Here is a 16,334-nt window from a genome sequence, read left to right as displayed (position 1 = left end):
GATCGACGCATTTGAAGAAAAAGACATCTGCTAGATTTCATGGCTGCCTCGTTTGTGTCGCGATATCGTGATAAATCGCGATAGTGATTTGGCGAAGCGATGCCATAAAATTTCCAATGTCCTTCATACTAGGTGATATTTTGTTCGACGATTCGCAAAAAGACTTCCTCTAAATTTATCGTTGCTGTCACTCTTCAAACTACCGTGTGATTATTTTTCCTATTATGATTCATATTATTTTATTGATTTTATCGATTATTTTTATTGTATTGTATATGTAAAATAAGATTATTCGCTTTTGAAATTACTCAATTTATTGTATAGATACGTTCTTTTCTTTAAATCTTTAATAATAAGTAAAACAATGTTTGTTTACCGTTTATTCAAGGCACAAAATACGAGCTCAAAATTTCTAAATAATAATAATAACTTTTTTAGTTAAATAATAATAATTTTAATAATAATAATAATAATTTTAATTTAATAACATTAATTTTTCTTTTTAAATAATAATTTATTTTAATTTAACCTGTCAAAATCTTATAGATTTCACTTACACGGAGAAAATTAGAGGCTGCGATTTCTTGAGATATTTCGATAATGCAGAAAAAAGGGAATGGCAAAAATGAGTCCAATTATCATTAATAAAATTTAATTTGTCCTGCCCGGCTTAATAATCGGCCAATATATGGTTCTTGTTCATGGAAGAAACACCTCCCACGTTATTTCTCTTTTTTACGCCGCTCAAGGATCGTGAAACCGATCGCTCGTATAAACGAAATTACTCGCAGTCATCGCCTTTGTTGCATATTAAGTGCAATGGCGCGCATACACACGCAGATAATTTTTATCGGTCGAATAGATGCGAATAGAAAATTGTGATAAAAATTTAGAGGTTTTTAGAATTTGATTTGAGAATAAAGAATAAATTTTTGCAGATATATGTATATTGCACTAATGTCAGGTGTTATTTTATTATTTTATCATCAGCTGCAATTTTTAAATTAGTATTGGTATAAGTAATCATTTTCAAAAATATTATTCGATTGTTTGCATGTTTTATCTAATCTTTGTATCTTTGCTTCTGATACTTTTTATACATTGCATTGCATTTTTTAATAAAATTAAACCGAATTTTTTTTACTTAAAAAAACCATCCACGCCACTGGGTTAAGTTTCGTAGATAAATTTTAACGGAAGAAGAACATGAACTGTCGTCGACCTCGTTGTATTAATAAATTATTTTTTAGCATAATAAAATATAAAAAACTGCGACTAATATAATATAATATAATATATAACTCTGATGCAAAAAATAATAATAAATGCAAAAAGTAATAAATTAATTTCAATATTGTAGCCTGATTATTTCTTAAAAAATTTCCTAATTGTTTAATTATTAATTAATATTCTTTATATTACGAACAACACATGCCGTCGTTGAACTCACTCGACGATTGTCAGATCGATTCAACATTATTCGACTGTCAAGATTTTCCAGTGTTTTTCCGAATCATCGTCGTGCCTCGTCAATAAATGACGAATTATTATAAACTACGAAATTATTATGAATTCCGAAAATTACGTAGAGAAATCGTCGTCTCGAAAAATTTCGTGTTCTGTCAATAGAAAGTATCTTTATTGCTGGCAGTAGCGGTTAGGGCGATTATATTTAATTGCCGCGTTAATGACGGCGATAACGGCATTAATATTTGAATTATTCGATGTGAAAGAATTCGATTATGCGTGTACAGTGTACATGATACGCATCGTCGAAGCGACGTACTTATTGCGCAAGGAAAGAGATTTACGCAACGAAATATCTCTATTATAGCATCGCGAATAGAAAAATAACGTAACGTATCATGAGCGTGCTCCATAAATCACTCGTAAGTGCATAATATCGTATTATTATTCGCATAGGATCGAGCGATCGCGTTGCCGCGAGCGTGTAATGGAAAGGGGACGAAGAAATGGAAGGAAGAGCGCGATTTTTTTCAAAAGGAACGTTATCATTCTTTCAATTTATAATACATTTATTATCTATAGTATGGTATAGGATATTATTTTATATAAATATTATTTATAGCATCGTAAATTATTATTTTGCAATAATATTTTAAATATTTTATATAAATATTAATTTACAATAACATTATTAATATTTTATATAAATATTATTTTAATATTTTAAATATTTTACAATAATATTTTTAATATTTTATATAAATATTTTAGTAGCTATAATAAATTATTATTTTACAATATTTATATGAGGACTTGTAGCAAATTTAATTAATTTAAATTATTTATAATTCAATTAATAATTGAAAAATAATTAATACTTTATTATTAAGTCAATTAGAGGATTAGAGGATTAATAACGATAATTTTCTCATAATTTTTCAAAATTTAATATATTCGTACAAGAAAAAGGAAGAGACGAGATGTGGCGGACGTCGCGGGACGAAAAATCCGCGAAGAAATCCTCTCATCCTCTGCTACTCGCCCCCTCATCTTCACGCATCTTCGATTCGGATCAGCCGGCGACTGGTCTTTTTTTTTTTCCCCGCGAGACGACCAGATGCGAGAAGCGTGCGCGTGTGCGTGTCCTCGCGGATGTCGGTTAGCAGTTTCCTGGGAGAGCCGGCGCGCGCGTCCTTGAAGCCGTTACACTCCCTTGCATTGCGGTTCTTGCTTTCCTGAGATCGGACCTCGAGAGAGGTTCGCCTTACCTTGCCGACACGCCTCTACATCGACACGCAGGTCCACGAAGTTGCGAATCTCGTCTCGTCGGGATATCTTGCCACGAAAGTGCAAAGGATATAAAAGGAAAATAATTGTCTTTTTCTTTTTTTTTTTTATATAAATTTAATAAGCCTTAAATATTGTGAAAATTATTAACTCTTTAATTAACTCAATGATAAAGCAATAATTGTCTTTAAATTATTAAATACATTAATTGATTTATTAATTAAATTTTGCTAGAAGTTCTGATATAAATATTGAAATTGTAAGACAATGAATTATATTATGGCAAATATTTATATAAAATAATATTCTACTATATTATCAATAATAAATTTATTAAATCAAATAATAAATGAATCCTTGCTGTAATGGAGCCAAAGAAACAGATGTTAGAACTGTCATAACTACAAATAATGAAATAAAAAAATTATTTAAGCTTTTTTATTAATTAAGGTAATTAAAATTATTAATAAAATCAATCAATTATTACTTAATAAAGATAGTTCAACTCTCATAAATATTGGATATTGTGTCGATGAATTAAAAAAAAAGGATAAACAATTTAAATTAAAAAAAAACAATTCTACGTAATATTTTTTTGAACACTCAGAGCTTCTCGATACGCATATAGATATAAATTTAACGAATGTTGTTTTTTTAATGATTACCTTCGGCCGCGTGGAATTTCTTCAGTGAAAGCACTAGAAAGCGGAAGAATAAAGTTACGATTGGGCGTCGGTACCGGTGGATGCAAAGAAAATGTGCCATCCTTGAGATTTTTAATTGAGGACACAAGCTCGCAACAATATACGCGGCGAGAAAGAAGAAAGGAAATGATTAGTATCGGATCATTAGACGAGCGAAGATAAGCAGGTAATTGGGCAATAATCCAGAAACGTCAAACACGAGTTCGGCACCACGTATGGAAGGATCACGATCTATAACAAAGAGATGGGTTTCTCGAGATAACTACATAATGGACCCCGCCCCGTAGAAAAATAAAAGGAGAATTACACTCCGGTCTGTGGAAAATTCTATTATATTACGCACGATCTTACAGACGTCACAAATAGATTAACGATGAATGGGAAAAAGCTGTCGGACGAAAATTCAGTCGTTTCGAAACTTTGTAATTTTTATTAATGAATGATACCTTCAAAAATTCATAAACATATATGATCAAACATGTGATAATACTAATACTTTTCTATACACCAGGTATTTGTTCATATCGAATGATAAATTTTTGTGTCATTTAATTAAACCTGCTTAAAAAAGTTCTATAAATTCTGATAAAATTGGAAACAGAATACAAAATGTATTTTATTATTAATTTAATTATTTAGTATTTTTTATTATTTAATATATTTAAAAAAATAAAATATACAAAAATACAAGATTTATGGTACATTAAAATTATAAATGGACTCTTGATTAAATTTTGAATGACAAATTATTTATATACAAAGCAGGTTTTACTTCTCAAAAAAAAAAAAAAAAAATAAAATAAAAAAATAAAAATAAGAACAAATTTTTTTAATAAAAAATAATCTTCATCTGCGACGTGTTTAAATCAAACGTTCTCTACTGCAGAAGATTAGCAGCATCTCTTCTCCGGCAAACTTAGATTTTATCCTTTCCTTCCTCATGTCCGAGATCTCATTTCCTTTGTACATGCAAATATACGGCGGATATCGCGTTACAGCAGTGCTGTATTCATCGAGGTGCGTTTCATTCGCAGCGGTTTATCTCCCGGCATGCGCCAAATGACTTCTTCGTGGCGATATCGTGCATCTCGCCGACATTGGAAATTATACGGCGTCCCTTAATGACTTCACTCGACCGCAAAGTTTCATGTAATCTCTCGTGTATCTCTCCCCGTAAAGACGTGCTATTTCGTTGCCGCGCCTATCAAGCGCTTAACGAATGTAACGCGCGAGAAAATTGACTCGGGACGATTATTCGCCTTAAGTTGTAATCCCAGTCAAGTGTTTTCAAGCATTTAATTCTTATTAATGTCTGTCGCATTGATTGTTTAAAAGTAATTGACGTAAACGATGAGGAATGTATGCATCTATAAGAATAAATAATGTAAATAATTTAGCTGTAAAGATGTATAAAGTTAATTTATTAATTTATTAATTTTTTGTTATATATAAATATAATAATTATTATAAAAGGTTAACAAACAATGGATTTCAAAATTAAAATAAAGGAAATTTAAAATAGAAGGCTATTTTGACATACACAATTAATGCAAATTCGTAGAGGATATATTTCAGATAAATATTAAATATAAAAATAGTATTTTTAAATATATTTCTATAACTCTAAAATTATATTTACTTAAGCTAAAAGCTAAAATATTCAATATAATTTTTTATACATTTTAAACGACGTGTATGTCATCAAAAATGTGTTTCTTATTTCATGGTTGAATTGTTAATATGGCTGGAAAGCATTTGCAAAAGCAATTTACAATTAATGTAAAATTATTTTTTTATTAAATTTAATAATCTATTATGCAATACAATTTTTAAGACTATAATATCATATTATATTTTTAATAAATAAATTCATAATAAAACTCATTCTAATTACATACATTTAATTGATATATAATATAAATAAAATATAATATAAATAAAATATACGTCATTATATCTAATAAAAAGAAATAAATAGCAATTACATATACATATACTAAGGATTAAAAAAGAAGTGAGAATTTGATGATATTCAATAGAAAAAAGTTATTTAATCGGAAATTAGCGTTTAATCCACATTCCTTATCTTACATAACTTATATTTCTCTTTATACACGTGTGATAATAAAGTTGCATTTTCAACTCCTTCAATTAGTAAGCTGGAATGATCAATAAGAGGAAAGAAAAGCGCAATGTTGAGTTTATCCCAACCGGCTCCATGAAATTCTTCCATGCAGGAAAAGAAAGTGCTGTAAAACGCGACGCAAAAGAGAAGATCCCCCCCTCCCCTCTCTCTCTCTCCACCCTCGCCCCTCTTCCGCATCTTTCCGAGGAGCACAGAAACTGATCGTCGTTCTCGCATGTAATTTACCATCGACAGAGAAAATAAAGTTCCGATTCACATTCCGCGTAATTGCAGCGTTGCATCGAAGTAAAGCTGCGTTGCAAAAAAAAAAAGAAAAAAAAAAGAAATAAATAAAGGAACGCAAAAAATATGTACGTTTTTACGAGGATCCATCGTAGAGGAGATTTTCACTTCTGTCGATGGCAAGAAGCCGGGATCAATTCCACCATCTACGTGTTTCCATTAGCTGCGAGTGTGAGAGATTGATTGTGCTCGGTTACGTTCCGTTTACGCTCTCTCGACTCCTCATCAGATCGCAAAAACATATTAACTATTAGATAAACGTAGTCATTAGTTCTCTTTAAATTATAGATGATGTGATGATATTAAGATATATTTTTTATAAATTTATACATTTATCTAAAGTGTACATAAAATAAATATAAATTATATATATAATCTCTCTCTGTATATATTTATAATTTAATTTTCATGATCAATGAGATAACATTCTTGCTTTCTAAAAAACAAATCTGTAGAATAAATACAGAAAATAATTCCTGCATATAATATACAATACGAAAGAAGAGAAAATAAAAGAGGGATAGAGAGAGAAAGAGGAGAAAGAGAGAGAGAGAGAGAGAAAGGGAGAATAAAAAAATACACAATTAAAGATATATAATTTAATATAATTAAAAAAATGTAAAATTTAAAAATTTAATTTAATATTAAATAACATAATATAAAAAAAATAGCTTCTGCAAAGACACAAATATTGAACATGTATGCTCGAAATATAAATTATCAAAATCTATATACAACCCGATTTATGTCATTACCTTGACCTTAAGTGCGTTCAAACGTTTCTAAAAAAGTATTTTCTTTCGAACATGTTTAATGCGATCGAAGATCGTAGGAAAGAACTGGCAATTATAAATTCATTTGCATAGCGAAATCTCAATTACAAAAGATCTTCGTGCCACGATCGCTAATTACTAATTATGCTGCCCGATCTCATCGTCATATAACGCGTGCTATCTTCAACGTATTCGTTTTCCTCTCTCACACACACGTATAGACTTAACACGTGCGCTTATCTCAATTATTACAACGTATCATCGGCAATTATAATTACAAATAGTTGATCGAATGCACGATAGATTAATCATTTTTATATTAATATGTCTTTGAGAAAGTCAGAATATCATAAATTAGCGGATTTAAAAATGATGAGATACCTGTGTGTAAATATAAATTTTTATACTTTATTTTTATTAAAAAGTTAGATATATTTTTCTTCTTTTAAAAAAGATTCTTCTTCCAATTAATTTTATAAATACATTTTTTTTATAATAAAATACAGAAAATTATGTCTCTTATTTTAAATTGTCCCATATTTCAAGTTTCAAAGTCAAATGTCCCAGAATGTCAAGAGCAAATATCCAGGATTTTGAATTATATAATTGAATTTTGAATTATATAATTCATAAAAATGCGGATACAAATATGATGCATGTAAGAAACTTCAACTTATTAAGATTCATACATATATGTTATAACATATGCAGGCTAAAAACACAAATTAAATGTTTATATTTATATTTATAAGTTGTCTAATCAATTATATATAAAAATATAAAAAATAATTTAATTAAAAAGATATTAAGAAATAATTTTAATTAAAGTAATATTAAGAAATAATTTTAAAATAAAGAGATACAGAATAAAAAAATCATAAATTCCAAGAATAAAATAAAAAAAAAAAAAAAAATAGAATAGAATAAAAAAAAATAAAATATACTAGAATAAAATAGAAATAGACGAGAATAAAAAAAAAGCATAGTTCTTTTTCAACAATAGGTGAATTGTAAGACAAATAATTTTAATAAAAATTCAGTAGCTTATTTGATCTATTATATCAATACCTGTCAATCGTGCAATATCATTTTGATCGTATATTACATGCTTGATTATTTCTTTTCTATGAAATAATTTCAGCCCGCAAAAATTAAAAAAAAAAAGAGACCATTACTATCAAGTATTTCGTGGTCTTACAAATCAACTCTATTTTTTTCTCGCAAAGCTAGACTGACAGATGATGAATTTCGATCAGCTGGCTGCACCGAGCGACAAACGATCATCTTTCGCGGCGTGTTAAAGAAGCCATTAATTAGCCCGCGTTTAATTTGATGGACGTCGGCGCAACAGCATGATGACTAAATGAACTTATCGTCGCGTGTCCTCATTTCTCGTTCCTTACGGCATCCTGCTCGTTTTTTCTTTTAATAGACTTTGATGATTAGAAAACTACCGTACGGCGAACGCGAACTTGACGTGCTGGAGAAATTGATGATTGCGAATCGAGATACGTTAACGAATCCCTCGATGCATCGATATATTATCGTCTCATTGATCATTCTTTTGTTACAAGAGTATCTTAAAATATCTTGTCACGTCAGAAAAAAACAACTCAATGTATCATTTTTTGTTATCGTTATGTTTCGAATGAGAAGACAAGTCGAATTTCTCTCTTTTTTTTTGTGTCTGACAGTAATTAATATTATTAACATTAATAATGAATATTATTAATTATTATTCTAATATTAATATTACAAAAATATATATTAAATATATAAAATATATATAAAAATATATATTGAATACATTAACCATATATACTTAGTTTTCATTGTGTAAATGTAAATTAATCTTTAAATTAATCTCTACTTTTCTAACAAAATCTAAATATTATTTATAGAAATAAATAAAATTAGTGAAGTCTTGTGCTTTGTTTTTAAACCAAAAAAAAAATTATTTTTAATTTTTTCTCCAGCACATGTGATAATCAACATAGAATATAACACAGCAGATTTTCATAGCGTGAGTAAATGTCCTGTCTTGTACAAATCCTGGCACCTCCGGAGCTCTCCGAGCGCAAGGACGAGGATAAAAATGGGCCTTTCTCTCCCCTCCCCTCTCGCAGTCACTCATTCTCTCTCTCTCTTGCCCGATGAGTTTCGGGTTGGAAGCGAGAGGAAGACGAGGATGGAAGGAGATCAGGAGAGCCGGTGTGTGTTCACCTACTCGCGAGGGTGTGTACCAAGGCGTGTGCCGAGTCCGCGGCAACGAGAAGAATTCGCTCTACACGGGACCAGCAGGCCTATCTACCTTGCTTGTGCAATAGTGAATGTATAGCGGATGTCAAACCATCGGCGCATGTATCGCACACCCCGAACGGCCGACCACCGCATCGCACATGTGCGTGTCTGCCCGCGGGTTGACAACTCGCGTGCACACAACTCGCGCGTTTCGCCTGGCCTCTCGCCGAGAGATCTGTGCGCATGCAGGAAGTAAAAACTAGGTTCTCCCTCCCTCCCTCCCGCCCCTCCTTCCTCTCCCGCGACGGTGCATCTCGGTGTTGGTGCGGATCGACGGCGAATGACCGCTCGTGACGGACGTAGCATTTTACGAGATTACGCTCACTGACGTTCGAGGGGAAATGCAAGTGACAAAAAGTCGACTTTGAATATTGATCAGAGAGAGATGGATATATTTAATAAATTTTTATTTAGTTTGCTGTCTGATTGAAATTCTATCTGTCATTCGTATATGCTCGTTATTGGCATTTTTTCATTTAATTATATTATTTGTTATTATATAATATTAATTCACTCGAGATTTTATTAAGTATAAAAATTTTAATTAAAATAAACATTAATGTGCGCGATTCTTCTTTCAATTCTGTTTGATTATTTTAGTTTAATATTTTGCTTGACAGTTTTGGTAATATATTTTTAAAATAAAAATATCTCTTTAATTAGTAAGAATCAATAAAAAATAGTAGGAAAAATTTTATTTATTCTATTTTCATTTATTCTATTTATATAAATAAGAACTATTTAAATGTAATTATCAGATAACAAAAATATTATTTAAATAATTATTTAATATATCAAATAAATTTTTATTTAAAAATAAAAATATATTTCTTATAAATGTTATATATTAATAAATAATAATATGCATATAATATTAATATAATTATATATTATTTTTTTAATTATTATAATTATTATTTTATAATATTTTATAATTACATATTATTTTTTTTTTTACAGATAAATTATGAATTTTTTCATATCTATAAAAAGTATATAATAACGTAATGAAAACCGACAATAGTAATTAAACCGCATATCTCATTAAGCTGTTTTAGATTGTTCTGTCATTTGTTGCATAGTCATCTCACGCCCTATAAAATCGACTTGCTGAAAGAGTTTGCGCTGTATCGTATCGTATTATCACAATCCCGCTTTTGCACAATCGATTCGCGATTTAACGATACTTGCTTCTCACTTCTTACAACAATTGCGTCCGATATTCTGTTACGTGCGCGTAAGTCACGTACACATACTCATGCGGGAGGGGGTGGGGGGGAGGTTAGTCAAAGGATGTAGGAAAGGAAAAATAATCCGCACAATGGGATATAATATACATATTTCGCGGGTGCAGATCACGAGATCGACCTTGGTTTGGCCGATCAAGCACACGATCGACATGCCGATCTCAGCGTTATGTGCATGCGATACTGAACCATGAACAAACTATCCATACATAATACGCGGCAGCATATTTACAAATGTTATTACAAGTAACACCCCTTCCCTCTCCCCCTATAAGCACGCGGACTCATTGTTATCGAGCTAACTTGCACGGAAGCATCGAAATTACTGATACGCCGCGAAGATTACATTCCCGCGATTTCGTGATAAATCTGGTGACGCAACAAGTTCCTTTTTCGTGCAATATTTTAATTATATACATCAATTGTGTCGAAAGATTTTTAAGCAAATAAAAACAATTTTGAAATTTTTCTCCTATTTTTAATCTCAATTTTCTCACGTTTACGGATTCTAGAGAGAATTTCGAGATTCCAGGATTTAATTTATATAATAATTAATTTAAAATACATATATATATATATATATATATATATATATATATGTGTGTATGTATTTTATATTAATATTAATTATTATACAAATTAAATCCTGGAATCTCGAAATTCTCTAGAATCCATAGCTGAAAATGAATAAACATAGGAAAAATACTATATATAAAATTATATATAAATATATATATAATATAAATAATATATATAATATATATAATATAATAAATATATAATAAATATATATAATAAAATTATATAAAAATATATATATATATTGAGAGAGAGAGAGAGAGAGAGAGAATAACATAATTATATTACTATTTTGACAGTAAATACACAGTTCTTCCATTTCAAAGTTTAAAAAAAGGGAGTTCTTGGTAAAATTATAGATTAAATAATTTCACAAAATGAGATGATCTGTGACTAGAGATATAAACATATTTCCTGTAATAGTAAAGTAACGTGGATATTAGATTGAAAATTAAGATCACAAAAATAAAAGCACATTTTCGACTCCGGATGTTAATGAAAAAATAGTGAGAATGGAAAATTTAAAAGAAAAGAATATATTTCTGAAAATATCTCTGTCGCTTGCGTTCTACAAATCTAGGAATGAAAAAAAAATTTTATTACAATACTTTTTTTTTATTTACATATGAGTTTAATTATTTTCGCATATTATATTGATTGTTACTTATTCATTTTTGACATTTTATCATTAAAAACTTTAAATCATTCAAGTTCAAAAGCATAGTGGGAGACTATTGTCTGAGGTTGAATTTAACATTATAACCGACTTATCTAATGCAATTTATTTTATTTTGGATCATAAAAGACTTAGAAAGGGACTGATAAGATATATTAGATTATAAACAGACATACATAAAGAATATAAATAAAAAGATATTGCCTATTCGAGTACTTGGAAAAAAAATATGAGCTGTGTCACGTGTCCTTTGGCAAGATAAAAGAAAAAAAATGAAAAAAGCTTACTTTTACTATTGACTCCTATAATGTTATAATCGATCCGGAAGGGATGATTGTAACATTTTTCTTTATTTTCATTTTTGATTTTATTTATCACAAGGTTTAAATGTTATGATTTTGATACGGTGAAATTAATATGTTAGCTTAGAATATTAATATTCTTTTTTATTGCAATATTTCTCTTCCACAATCAAATTCTAAAGTCAAATTGTTATTTTCAATCCTGTTTTACCCCTATTAAATGATTTTTATAATGTTTTAAAATTTAATAATAAGTATTGAACAATGATGCTATCAAATGGTGGAAAAAATACTTTGTCTTTGTCATTAGATTTATCTGTCTCGTAATCAATTTGATATCTTACACAAAGAAATATTAGATGACATTTAAATATATATGCCAAATTCTCTAGCCTGAAAAAAATTATATATTAATTGTACCATAATTACATTAATGCTAATTATAAATTAGCATTCTAGCTAATTGTAAGTTTCTTATTTATTGAATTTTACAATGAAAATTCTGCAGGAATAATTCAAGCGTACTCATCATAATCAAAATAAAAAAGCAGAGGATCTTCAACTATGGAATGCAGAAGCCTTCTTAATTCTTTTTTTAAATACCAATGCTTACTTTCCAAAATCATATACTTTTGTAACTTTTGTACTATTTTCAGACATTTTATTCCTGTTATTGTTTGTTCTTTAAAATCAAAATTTTTTAAAGTTTTCTTCTTTTCGTCTACATTATATACTCTTTGTTTGCAATAGGACATCTAAAATTAAGAAAAGCTTGTCAAAAATTATATAAAACAACATCATAATATGAGCTATAAATTTTATTTGATTAAAATACTCTCTTAAAAATATATATAAATTTTTTAATTACGTATACAATATTTAATATATAATATTTGTATTATATAATACATAAAAGTTTTTATTTTAATTTCTAATATCTTTAAATAGAAAAAACTGATTTCATATAATGATTTATAAAATTGTAAAAGTTATAAAGATTGCAAAATTTTAAAAAGAAAATATGGTTACATTATAAGTCCCAAAAGATATAATTATTTATGAAAGTTAAAAATTATATTATATAAGTAAATCTCGAAACAAATAAAAAATCGTAAAACAAATAAATGTAAGAGAAAAGTATTTTCTTATTTGATTATTTTATTATTATAAATTATTGTAAATTAACATTTATACATAATATTATTATTGTAAATTTTAAAGTTAAAATATAAAATATTGTACTAAAATTTGGTTTAGCGTTTTTTTTTATATTTTACGTCATAACATAAAGTTCTTATATTAAAAATTTAAAATAATCACAAAAAATAAAAAATTATTAATATAAACTTATTTATAAATAAATTAATAATAATTTATAAAGAAATTATGAATAAAAAAATACCTCTGATAATATTTCTATTCCCAAAACTTGTTGGACAATGTTATCTGTTGGAATATATTTCACACTGTGGACTGAAAATTCATGATATCCTCCAATAAGATGCTTCTATTTTCTAGCATGATAATGATCACCTCATCGGGTAAGTGTGTTATCGTAGTCATCGTTGAAGAAATTTAACGACGCACGAATGTGAGGACATAAAGTTTACTGTAGTTTCTAGGACTGTCGCCATGCGTTTTATAAGGTTAGGTTCCACTCTGACACGATTAAAAATTTTGTTCAGTGTTAGAAATGTTTCGAAACGTTAAACCTACCATTCAGGCAAAAGAGAATATACATTTCTTAGTTCTGATTGGTGAACAAAAGATAGAGGCAAAGCAAGAATGAATAGTTCTTTGGGGAAAATTTTTGAAAATTATTTCTGTTCTTAAGATTTTATGTCTTATGGCTCTAATGTTATTTCAAAGAGATTTTTGTCCTTTTATAATATTCAATTGTCTTTGTATTGCTGTACAATAAAAGAATAAGGAAGGGAAGGTATTAGAGGGAGGCAGTTCAGGTAGTTTGGAAAACATGTGAGGATCATTAAGCTTGCCAGTTTAAGCTTGTCAGTTACTTGCTGAATCTGAAAATTATAATGAAAATAGTTGTAGTTTCCAGAAAAAAATATTGAGACACATTTTAAACAGAAAAAAAATAACAGTTGATTTCATTATTTTTCCAAATCATTTCTCGTGTAAATATTTTTTATGTTTTTATTAAAATCATGTTTTTTACTTGCCAAAAAATAAATTTAATATTTTTTTTTATTTTGAATAAATGGTTTGTATTTTATAGTAATGGAATAAGAGAGAATTTTGATTTTATACAATCGTATTAAATTATGATGTTAAAAGCAAGTTGTTAACAAACAATATATTCGCAGTAAAATAACAAAATCTAAAAATTTTTTTACATTATTTATCTGAAATTTACATCTTTTATTGGTTTTTCTTCTATTTGTTTGTACACTTTTTGTTTTTATAATTTTTTTTATTTTGATATAAAAGATTTGTCAAAAATTTGCATTTACAATGTTTTAAAATTTAAATTGAGAAAACTTTTCAACAGTATTGCATTTTTTATTCTATTTTTTTCAAATATTTTATAAAACAGTGTATATTTTCAAATTAAAAATATTAATTGCTTGCTAATTAATTTTGTTATATTTTGTTAAAATTTTATATATTCTCAATCTTAAACTGACATTATTTTTCATTGCTATAATAATCTTTATAAAAGAAAAATTGTTTGGAAAAGGTTTTTTTATATAGAAAATATTGAAATTCTTTAGTTTACAATAATTATTTAAAAATCTTGCATTTTATTATTTATCTAAAAAAAATTTCATGTATAATAGATATAACAATGAATATGAAAATTATTATGTAATTAAATTTGAAGAAAATATTAGCATTAAAGGAAACATCAAGATTATCGAATATGAAGTTCAGTGCAAAATTCAATGGCATTTTTCTAGAATTGTACATTACGTGATGAAAATCGCGGAATTTAGAAAAGTATCGTCCTATCTCCAAATTATAAATCTTGTTTGGAAAACATATTCCTATATAATCTAAAAAAAAAAAAACAAATCTTACATTACAAATATGACAGATCATAAAATACATGTGATTTATAAGAGTGCTATTAATATTTATACCTTCTTTTATATAACATATTTTATCATTTTCAATGAGCATTACATATAAGTATATAAGAGTTAATATGGAAGTTACTCTAACGACATAATCAACGAAATTACGGAGTAGCAAGATGCACTTCGCGAAATGCGATGGTACTGTTCGATAACATTTCGCTAGCCGTTCATTTGGTACATAAGAAGAGCCATCGAATCTAGAAAAGAATCGTCCTATCTCCATATTATTAATCTCTTTTGGCAAACATCTCTTTATGTGATCTAGAATGAAAAGAAAAAAAAAATTTATATACAAAGATAAAATCGATCGCGAAACATATGCGATTTGTAAGAATGTTATAAATCCTTTCTCCTCATACTTTCTCTCACGTAACATATTTTATCATTTTCGGCGAGAATTATGTAGTGCGGTTTAACGTCACTAATATATTTTGCTATGAAACTCGTGCAAGATGCACACAAGCAGATACGATAATTTTTGTAGCGATGACGGAAATGTACGAGTTTTCATTAATTTTGCCTGGAAATCCAAATCACATGCAAGATGCCATCCAATTATTACGCCTTTGTGATAATTCGTTTCATTCTGAGGCTCGAAAGAAGGTTGCTGTAAATGCTTTACGATCATTCCAATCGAAAATTTGTTGTTTGCATTCTTCGTCCTAGGCTGATGTTGTACTGCGATCTGTGAAAAATATAATAACAGAATTTAATCAGTATCTTATTAAGCAGTTTCAAAACTATTGTAACTTTTATAATGACTCAAGTTTTAGATAAAATTATAATCAATATACTCTTTTTGCATATTTAAATATAATACATTATACGAAGTAAGAAACTACATTTATTGATTTTGTAATGCTTCTGTACTGAGCTTCAATATCTTTATTTTGTTCCTCTAAATTGTTTAAACTTTGGCTTTCATAATTATGTAGGATTTCGGAAAGAATATTTAAATTCCACTTGTGAAATATATTATTATCTGTCGGTTGAAGTATGAAATGTGACATCATCAATCGTATTATCTAAAAAAGAAAAGCAGATACATAAATAAAATTTGATAACAAATAAGAACATGTAAAAAGAAATATTTCTTTTTTCTAACATTGTTTATTATAAAATTTGATTTATTTATTTAACGTATTATTTAAGATTTAGAATCTTAATAATTGAGAAATAGTCCTCCTCATTTAGCCATCCCATACAATCACTAAGATTAATACAAACTATTCGCAAATAATTGCTAACCTGAACAATATTATATAAACGAATTTCAGAATTGGAATTTTCTATTCCTCCATTTATTTGAACATGTTCTATATTCAACTCTCCTCTGATACTGAAAATAATAAAAAAAAATATATAGGTATACATGCTTACATATATAAAGGGTGTTTATTTATTGATATTATAAATTTCTCTAGCAATTAAATGATTAAAAATGTTTTATACAATAAATCTCTACCTCA

This window comes from Cataglyphis hispanica, chromosome 16, assembly GCF_021464435.1.
Source record: "Cataglyphis hispanica isolate Lineage 1 chromosome 16, ULB_Chis1_1.0, whole genome shotgun sequence".
NCBI lineage: Eukaryota > Metazoa > Arthropoda > Insecta > Hymenoptera > Formicidae > Cataglyphis > Cataglyphis hispanica.
Note: the sequence above shows the minus strand (reverse complement) of the source record.